At 41.5% G+C, this 11169-nt stretch overlaps 1 long non-coding RNA gene across 1 annotated transcript; it reads left to right on the forward strand.

Annotated features, from left to right (window-relative positions):
- The first annotated feature begins 1266 nt into the window (after positions 1 to 1266).
- Positions 1267 to 3804, forward strand: LOC142826860 (uncharacterized). Its single transcript, XR_012901129.1, has 3 exons — positions 1267 to 1458; positions 2313 to 2456; positions 3513 to 3804. It is a non-coding gene; the product is annotated as an uncharacterized LOC142826860 (long non-coding RNA).
- Positions 3805 to 11169: the final 7365 nt, after the last annotated feature.

Below are 11169 nucleotides of genomic sequence, written 5' to 3' on the forward strand. Positions count from 1 at the left end.
AGTGTCTGTACTGCTTCTCGGAGGAGGCAGGGACCTCAGCTCGGGGCCTTGGCTGGGGGAGACCAGCGGAGCTGGCAGTGAGGAACCCCAGAGAGCAGGAAGGCGAGTGGCAGTGGCCGTGTCAGCACCCCAGGAGGTACCCCCGAGGGATCGTCTGTGACTGCACCCCATCACAGAGGGTTTTGCAAGAATGCATTTACCTGGATTCATCAGAGAAAAAATGTCCAGGGCAGCAGTTTCTTCCAGGTATGCAACCAGATGGGATTTTACCTACTACATGCTTTATGAGAAAGCAACAATTATTTAATACATCATGTACAATTATATCAGCAAGGGCATTGTTCTCTACTCTGCCTATTGGACCATGCGTCAAACACCTCCCAAAGCCCTTTATAATTGTCACAGAACTAGTCAGAGCTGAAGCAGAACTCTTAAGCAGCTGTCCCATTTATCTAGGTTTTGAAAAACACAAATGAAAAAATCCAACAAGAAAAACCCAGATCTCTACAAGGCCACTAAGGGTACTGCAACACTATTTCGAATGAACTGGCGTTATTCCAAAATAACTTAGTCCACGTCTATACAGCAGACAGTTATTTCAAAATAGTGTCAAAATACTGTCAAGCTGGAGGACTTCTTACTCCGACTCCTGTAACCCTCATTCTACGAGGAATAAGGAAAGTCGAAGGAAGAGTGCTCTATTTCGAAATAAGTGCTGTGTATGCGCCCCCTATTTCAAATAAGCTATTCAATTGATGTAGCTCAATTTGCACAGCTTACTTTGAGTTAAGTCCTGAAGTGTAGACGGACCCTAAAAAAAAGTCTGTGTATCCTCTTGAAAAGTTACAATAAGTCACTATTTTCCATCCAACTCTAACCCTAATGCTAACCCATCAGGTCCTACTCTATTTAGAGTTATCTTCTGGAACAAGTATGTGGGAAAATATGCTTAGCATTTAACTGCATGGTAACTAATGTCATACAAATACTGACTATTTAATAATCACAGGGATGCTGCTCCACTGGACTTCTCCCTGCCAATTGTACAGATAGACAGAGAAAGGACTAATATTATTACTTGATTAAATTAAGGCGCAGTTGTTGTTTGTGGGCTAACAGAACAGATGTGCCCCATCTCCCAGGATACCATCTGCAAACACGACACCCTCGCACAAACCATGGTCACAGTACTTGATTGTGATGTTGTCAGTGATACCTGGTATCATTTAACAAGCTAACATACCATAAGAGGCAGGAGTGCACTGTTGCTATTCTCTTGCCAAGACAGAAATATACTCAGCACAAATAACACTGACATAAAGGAGGGTCTCCAGTGATGCTATTATTCTAAGGAAAGCAGCTACTCAACACTTGTAGCTATGGGCACTATGTAACTTGGCTAGCCAAGGACTGTCTGAAGAAACATAGAAATGTAGGATTGAACTGACCTTTGTAGGGGTATGTCTACACTACCCTCCTAGTTCGAACTAGCGGGGTAATGTAGGCATACCGCACTTGCAAATGAAGCCCGGGATTTGAATTTCCCGGGCTTCATTTGCATAAGCGGGGAGCCGCCATTTTTAAAACCCCGCTGGTTCGAACCCCGTGCAGCGCGGCTACACGGGGCTCGAACTAGGTAGTTCAGACTAGGCCTCCTTGTGGAACGAGGTGTACCGGTAGTTCGGAATAGGAAGCCTAGTCCGAACTACCTAGTTTGAGCCCCGTGTAGCCGCGCTGCACGGGGTTCGAACCAGCGGGGTTTTAAAAATGGCGGCTCCCCGCTTATGCAAATGAAGCCCGGGAAATTCAAATCCCGGGCTTCATTTGCAAGTGCGGTATGCCTACATTACCCCGCTAGTTCGAACTAGAGGGGTAGTGTAGACATACCCACGGTTATCTAGTCCAGCTCCACATAATGAGGCAGGACTAAATATTATCTAGACCTTCTCTGACAGATATTTGTCTAATCTTTTCTTTAAAACCTCCAGTGACTGAGATTCCACAACCTCTCTAAGTAACTTATTCCAGTGCTTCGCTATCCTGATAGTTAAGAAGTTTTTCCTAATGTCTAACCTAAACCTCCCTTGATATAGTATAAGATTATTGCTTCTTGTCCTAGCCTCAGTGGCTAAGGAGAACAATTTATCACCCTCGGCATAACAACCTTTTATGTACTTGAAACCTTATATCTCTCCTCAGACTTCTCTTCTCCAAACTGAACAAAACTTTTCTTTTCATTCTTTTCACGAGTCATATTTTTCTACTTCTTTAATAATTTCTGGTTTTCTCTGGATTTTCTCCAATTTCTCCAGAACTTTCCTGAAATGTGGTGCAGAGAACTGGACACAGTACTCAAGTTAAGGCCTTATCAGTGCTGAATAGAGTGGAAGAATTACTTCTTGTGTCTTGCTTACAACTTTCCTGTTCATACTTCCCATAATGAACAATGGAATCGGGTAAGAAGCAAAGATTAATGCCATGTCATCTGTAGATGTGGAATATTAACTTTACTTTCAGAGTCTAGTTTTTGGCTTCAGTACAGTTATAGGAGCAGACAGATTTATTTCTCTGATGAAGTCTCAGCTGCTGTTGCTTGCTGGGGTTTTGGAGGTGCTGGGAACATGAAAGGCAACAGCCGGGGAGGTGGAGCCAGGCTTGTCTTTAATTGTTGGGCCCATTAAGGAAATACTCAGACTCCTCTCAGTGCAGACTGACAATAAGAGAGCAGTGAGCAGGTTCACCTTAAGAAAGCAATTGCTAAATCTTGTATCAGGAACCTCCCTCTTGAAATGGGCACTACCACTGATTGACGGCTTTGGAACCTCATCTATTATTTCAGAAAGGTAGGTGGAAAAGTAGGGACATAACATTTATTTCTCCTAAAAGACCTCAGTCTATTCTCAGGTTAGGTAATTGTAGAAAAACAGCACCAGTAGCGTTAGCCAATGCCATCTTTCTGGTGACAGACTGGGGTCATGCATCCATTCTTACTCTTAGACCTGTGAGCTGCCTCTGACCTTGCTGATCATGACATTTTGATGACATCAGTGTTGTTAGAAAGTCAATTGAGCTCTGCTATAGAATTACTTCATCCTTTGTTTTAAAGTGTCCCAGAGGGTGAACTGAGTAATTGTCTTGCTTGTTCAATGTGCAAGTACAGCTACTAGGAGGGTGAGGAACTATTAGCTATGGTTCATCAGGAAATGACTTTGACTCCCAGCTCTGTTTCTCCATCTCAGCTGATCATACCTTTTCTCAGAATTATTTTTTTCTGATCAACTACCTTTGAGTAGAAGGTATTTATATCCCAGGTGGTATACACACCTTCAACTGCAGATAGTGAATTTATATAATTTATAGCTTTGGTGAATTTTTCAGTGTGACTTTGGAAAATATATAACTGAAAAATTATTTAATAAATTTACTGCTATTTTCCATGTGAGAAGCATAGTATAAGATATCATAGCATTGTATGTAGTTTCAACAGCACTGTGTTCCTTTGCTTTTATCAGGAGGACCTGGAAAGCTAAAATTCTGTGTGAAAATTTATCCCATTTCCAGGTGTCTAATAATCTCACAGACATGCTGTATTGGTCAAAGATCACATCACCTTCATTTCCTTTGAATGGACTGTTTTTTCTGGCAGAGAAGTTACTATTGCTGATCTAAGGATTGACCAAGTTACTGTCAGAGATCTGCAGAAACATTCACTTTTACATTTTCACTGAGAAAACAGTGAAGAAAATCAAAAGCAACTCAGTCAAAATCCTGGTGATACTTTGTTGTATTCAGTCACAAAAATGCAATAAAACACATTATTGTTGACAGAAAAAAAGAAGTATTTTATCATCATATCTCATATTTTATTAGATATGAAATTACCATTTTAGGTTGAACTCTCTCAATGCATCTCAGAAATAGTCAAAGAGCACTCACTTAGTACATGAAACAGGAGCTTGGTCACAGCAGTAAACACTCTCCATGTGTCAGAGGTCATTATTCTGGAATTCAGTGCAAGACCTTTATCCTTGACCAATAACTCCACAGGAACTGCTTGCTAACAGATATAGTTCCCAGGGGTGCCAATAAAGTTAAAAGGTGAGTGTATGAAATCATAGTTTGACCCCACTTAATGTACAGAGCAGAGACTCGGCCAGCCACAAGAAAGGAAATTAGTGTGCTCTCTACCACATAAATGAAGATGTTGAAATGATCAGCTGGTCAGACATCCCATGCTAGGAAAAGAAACAGATTATAAGGAGCCTAAGGTGAGTTTGTCCACTTGAAGACAAATTGAAGGAGGCTAGGCTAGGCTAATACAGGCATATCTAGCAGAAACTGGAGACTTATATTGGTCTCTTATATTGGTCTCTTATACGTATATTATTATAGTGAACTGGTTAACGTATAATACCACCAGCTTTCCTTATGTTCAACACCCTATTGACATCAAGAGCTAAGTATGGGACTCTTCCAGTCCACTCAATTAGCCTCATTAGTTCCAGGACTACAATTGATTTTTTTTCTCCCTCTCCCTTCTTATTCTGAGGGTTCCTCCATTCTTTTGTTAGTCTTTAAGGTGCCACAGGACTACTCATTGTTTTTAAAGTTACAGAGTAACTTGGCTACTCCTCTGAGAAGGGTAGGAGGACCCTTGCAAGATTATAAGTGGAAAATGACCAAGACAGAGTCCAAAGACTCCGTAGGTGGGCCAGACATGTGTAGAATTCTGAGTTCAATCTGCAGGACAGCCTAGTGTACAATTATGAGTTTTGGAAGATGGCTATAAAAGTCAGCAGCCCTGAATAGGGAACTGGCAAGAAAAATGGCGTGTTTTCATGGTGTTAGTATAGTCTGGACCTGCAGTGAGGACAGATTTTTTTTAAAACAGGTCTGCTATTTATATGGCCCTCATTGCCATAGTATTTGTGCAAGTCACCATCTTTAAAAATAGATGCTCCTCTGCACTGACTCTCAAAGCACTTTCACAATAGACATGTATCATTACTCCCATTTACAGATAGGGAAACCAAGACACCAGGCTGTGAAGTGATCTGCCCAAGGTCACAAGGAAGCAGAACTGGAAATGGAATTCATATCTCCTGAATCTCACGTAGCTGCTCTATACACTAGCTTACACAGCCTGATCTATTTATCCTTGGCACCCCTTGTGAAATAGGGAATCACCATTGCCCATTTTAGAGATGCGGACAATAGGCAGAACAAGGAAACTAAGTGGCTTGCCTAATGTCAGAGAGGAAGTCTGTGGCAGAGAAGGGACTGACACCCCCACGCCCACACACACACACACACACACACATCACTCATGACCTTCCTTAGAGTCCAAAGCACCAGACCATCTTTCCTCTCTAGCAGAAAGGCTCAATAGCTGTGTTTCTGCATGGCTCCTTAACACCATCATAACATGGAGCTCAGTTCTTGAGTCTTTACATAGCCCTTACCTTTGACATGACTCCCGTTAATCTGGCTTTTTCAAAGACAAAGCACTGAGAATGGGAGGCAGGGCCAGGCCCCAAGTCTATAATGGTGCTGACTATGGATGCAGGCCTCTACCCACCATGCTTGGGCGTAGTAGTGAGGTTTAAAGCCTCACTGTGGGCAGTGACCCTAAACAACACAAAACTGCACCTGGCCTCCTAACACATTCCCAGTCAGATCCTAGGCTCTGGGCTTCCTCTGCCTGTTGTAGCCGAGGCATTGTCTGTTATTCCTATCTGACGTTGATAGTGTGGCAGCACCCACTGCCTCACCAGGTCAGGCCTCCATTGTACAAAGGGAATGACAGTCCCTGCCCCACGGAGCTTCCAGGATAAAAGAACCTTAAGATTCATGTCACTTTTGTGCTCCCATTATGGGCTGCACTACACCATTGTGGCTGTCCCCAGCTCGTAAGCACCATTTCATAGCCGGAAATACCACAGGCATAGGAATATCACACCCACACTGGGGCTATGTCTAGACTACAGGCTTGTTTCAGAAGAAGCTTTTCCAGAAGAGATCTTCTGAAAAAAAGTCTTTCGAAAGAGAGCGTCCACACAGTAAAAGCACATCAAAAAAGCAATTAGCTTTTTCGAAAGATAGTGTCCATGCTGAATGGACATTTAAGCTGAGATTATTATGGACAGAGTGACCACCAGGGCACCTGTGCTTTTTTCTCTTTCCTCTTCTTTTGAAAGAAGTTTCTCTTCCCCGTCCACATAAATACTGGAATAAGGTGCCTAGGGAGGTTGTAGAATCCTCATCTCTGGAGCTATGTAAGAGCAGGTTAGATAGACATCTATCAGGGGACTGCGCTCGATGACCTCTTGAGATCCCTTCCAGTTCTAGTGTTCTATGATTCTAAGAAATGTGCTTCAGGCATGTGGAACACTGTTTCAGCAACAGAGTTACCACCACTGCCAGATACACGTTAGCAATGATATCACACTGGACCCATTCAACAGCTTCTATAAAAAGCTGGATTAACAAGCTTTCCTGACATATCTTTAAAATTGAGGGAGGGTAGGAAGTACTGCACACTGAACCCTCTTTACAAGAGGGTACACAGGGCACAAAGAAGCTAAGCACCTTCCCTCTGAAAGACAGCAACATAATCTTGAAGATGGTTCCAGGAAATCTTACCGTGCAGTTTCCTGAGGTAAACACTAGTTTTTACCCTCTCCTTTTCTTAAAACCATGGCAAACTGATTTTGTGATTCCTTTCCCATTGGTACTGATTAGAAAGCTTACTCAGCACACTAATGTACTTTCTAATAACAATAATTCACCCTCCGCCCCATCTCTGCAATGTCACATTTCAGTATTCACCACCGAAACAGCCCATCTATTATAATTTACCACCATGGAAGATGTGATTTTGCTGTAAGAAATGTTTAAGCATGACATCAGTGAAGAAATAAATCAAACCGAAACAGGTAGCTGATTATAGGGAGAGACAAATTGCAACGTTTATGCAAGAATCTTGGCAATCAGCAATGATGGTGAAAAGATGAAGGGGAAATAGGAGAGATTCATGGGCTTTAGGGAAATGCTTTTTAAAATAATTGCATATGTGTGAGGAGTGCCCCTTCAAGATGAGCTTCCCTCAATCTTTCACAGCAAGATGTCTGCTTCAAAGAGTGGGAGAAGGACAATCAACATAGTTATTCAAATGGCAATTTGTAGAGGCCACCAAGATATTTCCCTCCCTTTTGCAGAGCTGTTTGCTCTTTCAGGAATTGCTAGCCTGCGTAAGGAAATGCTAATATTCTGGAACCTCCCACTTCATGTGGCAGGTTGATGACTTACAGCAACTCAGCAGTGTTCGTATATAGACAGTGTGATTAGACTGACAAGATAAGTCTAACCTAGGTGATACCTTTCTTGCCTTGTGACTTCCATGCTGATGATGGATGGTGAACATAACTGTTTCCATGCAGCAAGTACCAAAATCTCCTGTATCAGACTATGACTGGAATGAGAAAATATTGATTTCAACACAGCCATGAATCATAAGCCACAGTAAAGACAAAAAATACCTTCTTTATCACTATACCTATGTGCAGGAAAAAAATAGCATTTGTGGGAGAGTGGGGGAGAAAAGACAAACCAATTAAAAAGGAAATAACATATATTTCCACAGTAAACTACTGAAAGATCACATAGTGGGCCAGTTTTGTGGCTCTTTACATCATGTAAATCCAGAGCAATGCCACTGATTATTAGAATTACTTTGTATTTACGGTGGTAAAAAAGAACTGAATTTGGACTTGTATATCCCATTTTAGTGTGAGCCACCTACTGTATGTCTACACGCTACTTACCCATCCATAATTCCATGGGAAATAATGGTCTTCCTGAAAAGATGATGAGCAAAAGCAAAATATGCATGAGATTAAGATTAAAAGACTACAGAAGATGGAGCGTTGGTATCCTTCCCAGAGTCTTGTAACCTTGTCAATAAAAGGGAGAAAAATAAAGACGTAAGACCAAACTGGAAAGAACATAGGTCTTAGCAAGTAGAAGATATTTGAACTCCTGGAGATAATGTATATTGGTGTCAGAGACTATGTACAGAACTTATACTTTCACATACCAGCATGCTGCAGAGCTTATAGACCAAAATTTTGAGCCAGTCATTACTGGTGTGATTATATTAAGTTTTACTGTGTTCAGAGGCTTGCATTGCCAATAAATATGGCTCTTTAATTCAGACAGATTAACTATTACTCCTTCTCATCCCTCTTCACAATGAGATGACTAGAAAAATAGCACTAAATATAATAATAAAGTACAAAAATATTTCCTCATTTTGCTTTTGAAAACATAGCAAAGACAGCTAAGTAATTTCTCTACTTGAATAAATAATGGAGAATAAAATCAAGCCCACATACCGGTATTTGACGAGGGCTTAAATTTACTGAAAAAGCATCCATCCCCCTATTTGACTTCACAGGGTTATCACATTATGTTCAGTGCTCTAGTTCTTTAGCTACACACCAGGTCTTTTGAGGCAATAAGTCACACTATAAAATCCATAGAAAATTACCACTATCTTGTACTCCAGGACAAATGAAATATTTTCCTCCCAAGACTGATGTCTCCTAAATTGTTTTACTGCACTGTACAGTTAAAATTCACTTCTCCTTGTAGCATTGCAGATGGAAATCCAATTAGTTTTTCCCTGAATTCCCACTGTGAACAAGACTTTTAGATTAGACAAAATGTTGGATTCACATGCAAGCTCATATTCACTTCCTCTCCCTTTCCTTCTGCTATAAACTCCTTTTACTATCAATGGTACAATTAAGAACAGCAATAACAACTTTGTTTTAGGAAGCTTGTTTATGATGTTTTTAAAGAGGTATTTTCGTTTCTTGTCTCCAAAAGAATAGTCCTTGCCTGTGTTAGTGCAACAATTCATCACTCCACTGGCTTTAAGAAGCCCTAAAGTCAACTTAACCAATCACAGAAGAATCCCTCCAGTGCAGAAAAACTCTTCGGTGGCACAGAACTGCTGATGTGGCTCCCAAGCCACCCTTATCCTTGCAACGATGCTGAAGTGTGACAAGGAAAAAGGGTTCTGGCTGTGGATCTTTTACACTCCAGCAGTCCCCATTTGCTGTAACAGGCTGTAGAGTGATATGCAACCAATGCAAGTTAGAGCACTCTCCAGGCTTCTCAGTGTGTTATGGTGGAGTGACACAGCAAAGGATAGTCCCAGGATTGAGAAAAACAACTTCATTTGTTTTGAGAGAGAGCTGGACAAATGTAAGAGTGTGATTGTACGACTAGATTGCTTGGGATAGTGAGGGCAGGGCTCAACAGCCCTAGGGCTCACTTCTAGTTTCTGCTTTATGTCTCTAAAAGCTCATGCCTCAGGACTTCAGCCAGATACCTGAAGGAGCAAGGAAGGGATTCTCTCCTCCCCAAAAGGCTCTCCTAGGTGTTTTCATCTCTTTCCTCTGAAGCATCAGAGATGGGCACAGCTGGAGATGGAATATTGGGCCAGGGCACTGAGATGACACCAAACAGTCTCTCTCAGGTATTTATAGCTGGCTGGTTCTTGCTCACATGAGGTTGGCTTGCTCCCACAGCACCCTACAGTCAAAATAAGATACACAATTCGCGCTACACAAATTGCATATCTTATTTCAATTCTATTTCACAATAGCTTATTTTGAAATTAGGCACATCTATACATTGCCAAATTTCGAAATAACGCCCTATTTCGAGACATCCCTTAACCTTCATGGCACAAGGGTTACTGGGATGCCGAAATAGCACGCCTGTTATTTTGAAAAATATTTTGAAATAATGGGCGGCTCATTAAGACATGGGCTATCCCGAAATAGCCGCACAGTGTGGGCGTACCCATGGTAAGGATCTAACTGAGCGATATAGGTGCGGATGGAAAGGGATTATTTCCCCCAGAATGGCAGTGACCCTTTTTACCTTCACCTGCACTGTATGATGTAGGTCACTTACCCAGATGATCCTAGCATATCTCACTTTCACCGTATATATTTCCTTAGTATTTTGGGGGCCCTGGGCACTGGTCCATGGCACATAATGGACTTCTCTGTCCATGGCACATAATGCTCTAGTTTCTTATGAGCTGTAATACTTTGCTCTAATTTTGGTTGGTGGGGTTAGTGTGTGTGGGAGTCTTGGTGACCTGTTGTTATACAGGATGCCAGACTAAAGGAGCTGATGGTTCCTTCTGCTCTTAAACACTATGCCATTAAGTTCAAAGGGGGTTTTGACCTTCCCACATCCCCTGTCTAGTTAAGCTGTTCTAACTGATGCTTCAATGGCAGCCCAACATCCAGCTCTATTTTGGCTGAGTGCCCAATTATCAAGACGGCCATTTTGCCTGGGAATAGTGCAGGCAGGTGTGGCCCCCATAAATGGAACACAGTTGTATCTGCAGATCTGAGTGCCTGAACCTGCAAGCCCTACTCCCTAGTGTGATCTGATTGCCTTCAACACATTACAATCCACAGAGGCTGGGAAGGCCTGCAGGACTGGGATCTGTGTGTGGGAAAAGATAGAATGTCCAGAATGAAAGGAAAATTCTATGGTTCTTTGCATTTAATTTTCTATTAAACTGCATGTAGAAAAAAAACATATCTCATGAGGAACATTAACTACTGTCTCTCCAAACCGCTTTAAAAATATATTAAGCCATCTAATCCCAATATAAAACCTAATCTTTATTTTGAGCCCAATTTCCAAAGTGATCTTGAATGTGTTATTTTTACCCCAGCAGTCTAGATTTCATTTAGTGTCATATTGATTGTGCAGTGTTTGATGAAAGGCACTTGTGGGTATCCCTTACATCTTTGTCATTGGTTCCTCTTTTGCTAACAGGTTCAGTGCATTTGACTCAGCTTTGATTCCCAGAAAGCCATAAAAAGCAACATATTAACCATTTCCCATCTAAAAAAATGTTATCCTCATGCTGAAGAAAAGCCCCAGCACCATAGATTTTGACTGTATAACTTAGAAGTAGTTAAATGTATTCTCCACACATCAAGAAGAGCTGAGTATATTTCTTAAGGGAAGTGTCAAGCGTTGGTCCATGAATTATTTCTCTGTTCTTGATGGCTCTAAATATTCTGAACTAGTAATAGAGAGGTAGCTGTGTTAGTCTGATCTTGCTAAAAC

The sequence above is a fragment of the Pelodiscus sinensis genome, chromosome 2 (genome assembly GCF_049634645.1).
Source record: "Pelodiscus sinensis isolate JC-2024 chromosome 2, ASM4963464v1, whole genome shotgun sequence".
NCBI classification, from domain to species: Eukaryota; Metazoa; Chordata; order Testudines; family Trionychidae; genus Pelodiscus; species Pelodiscus sinensis.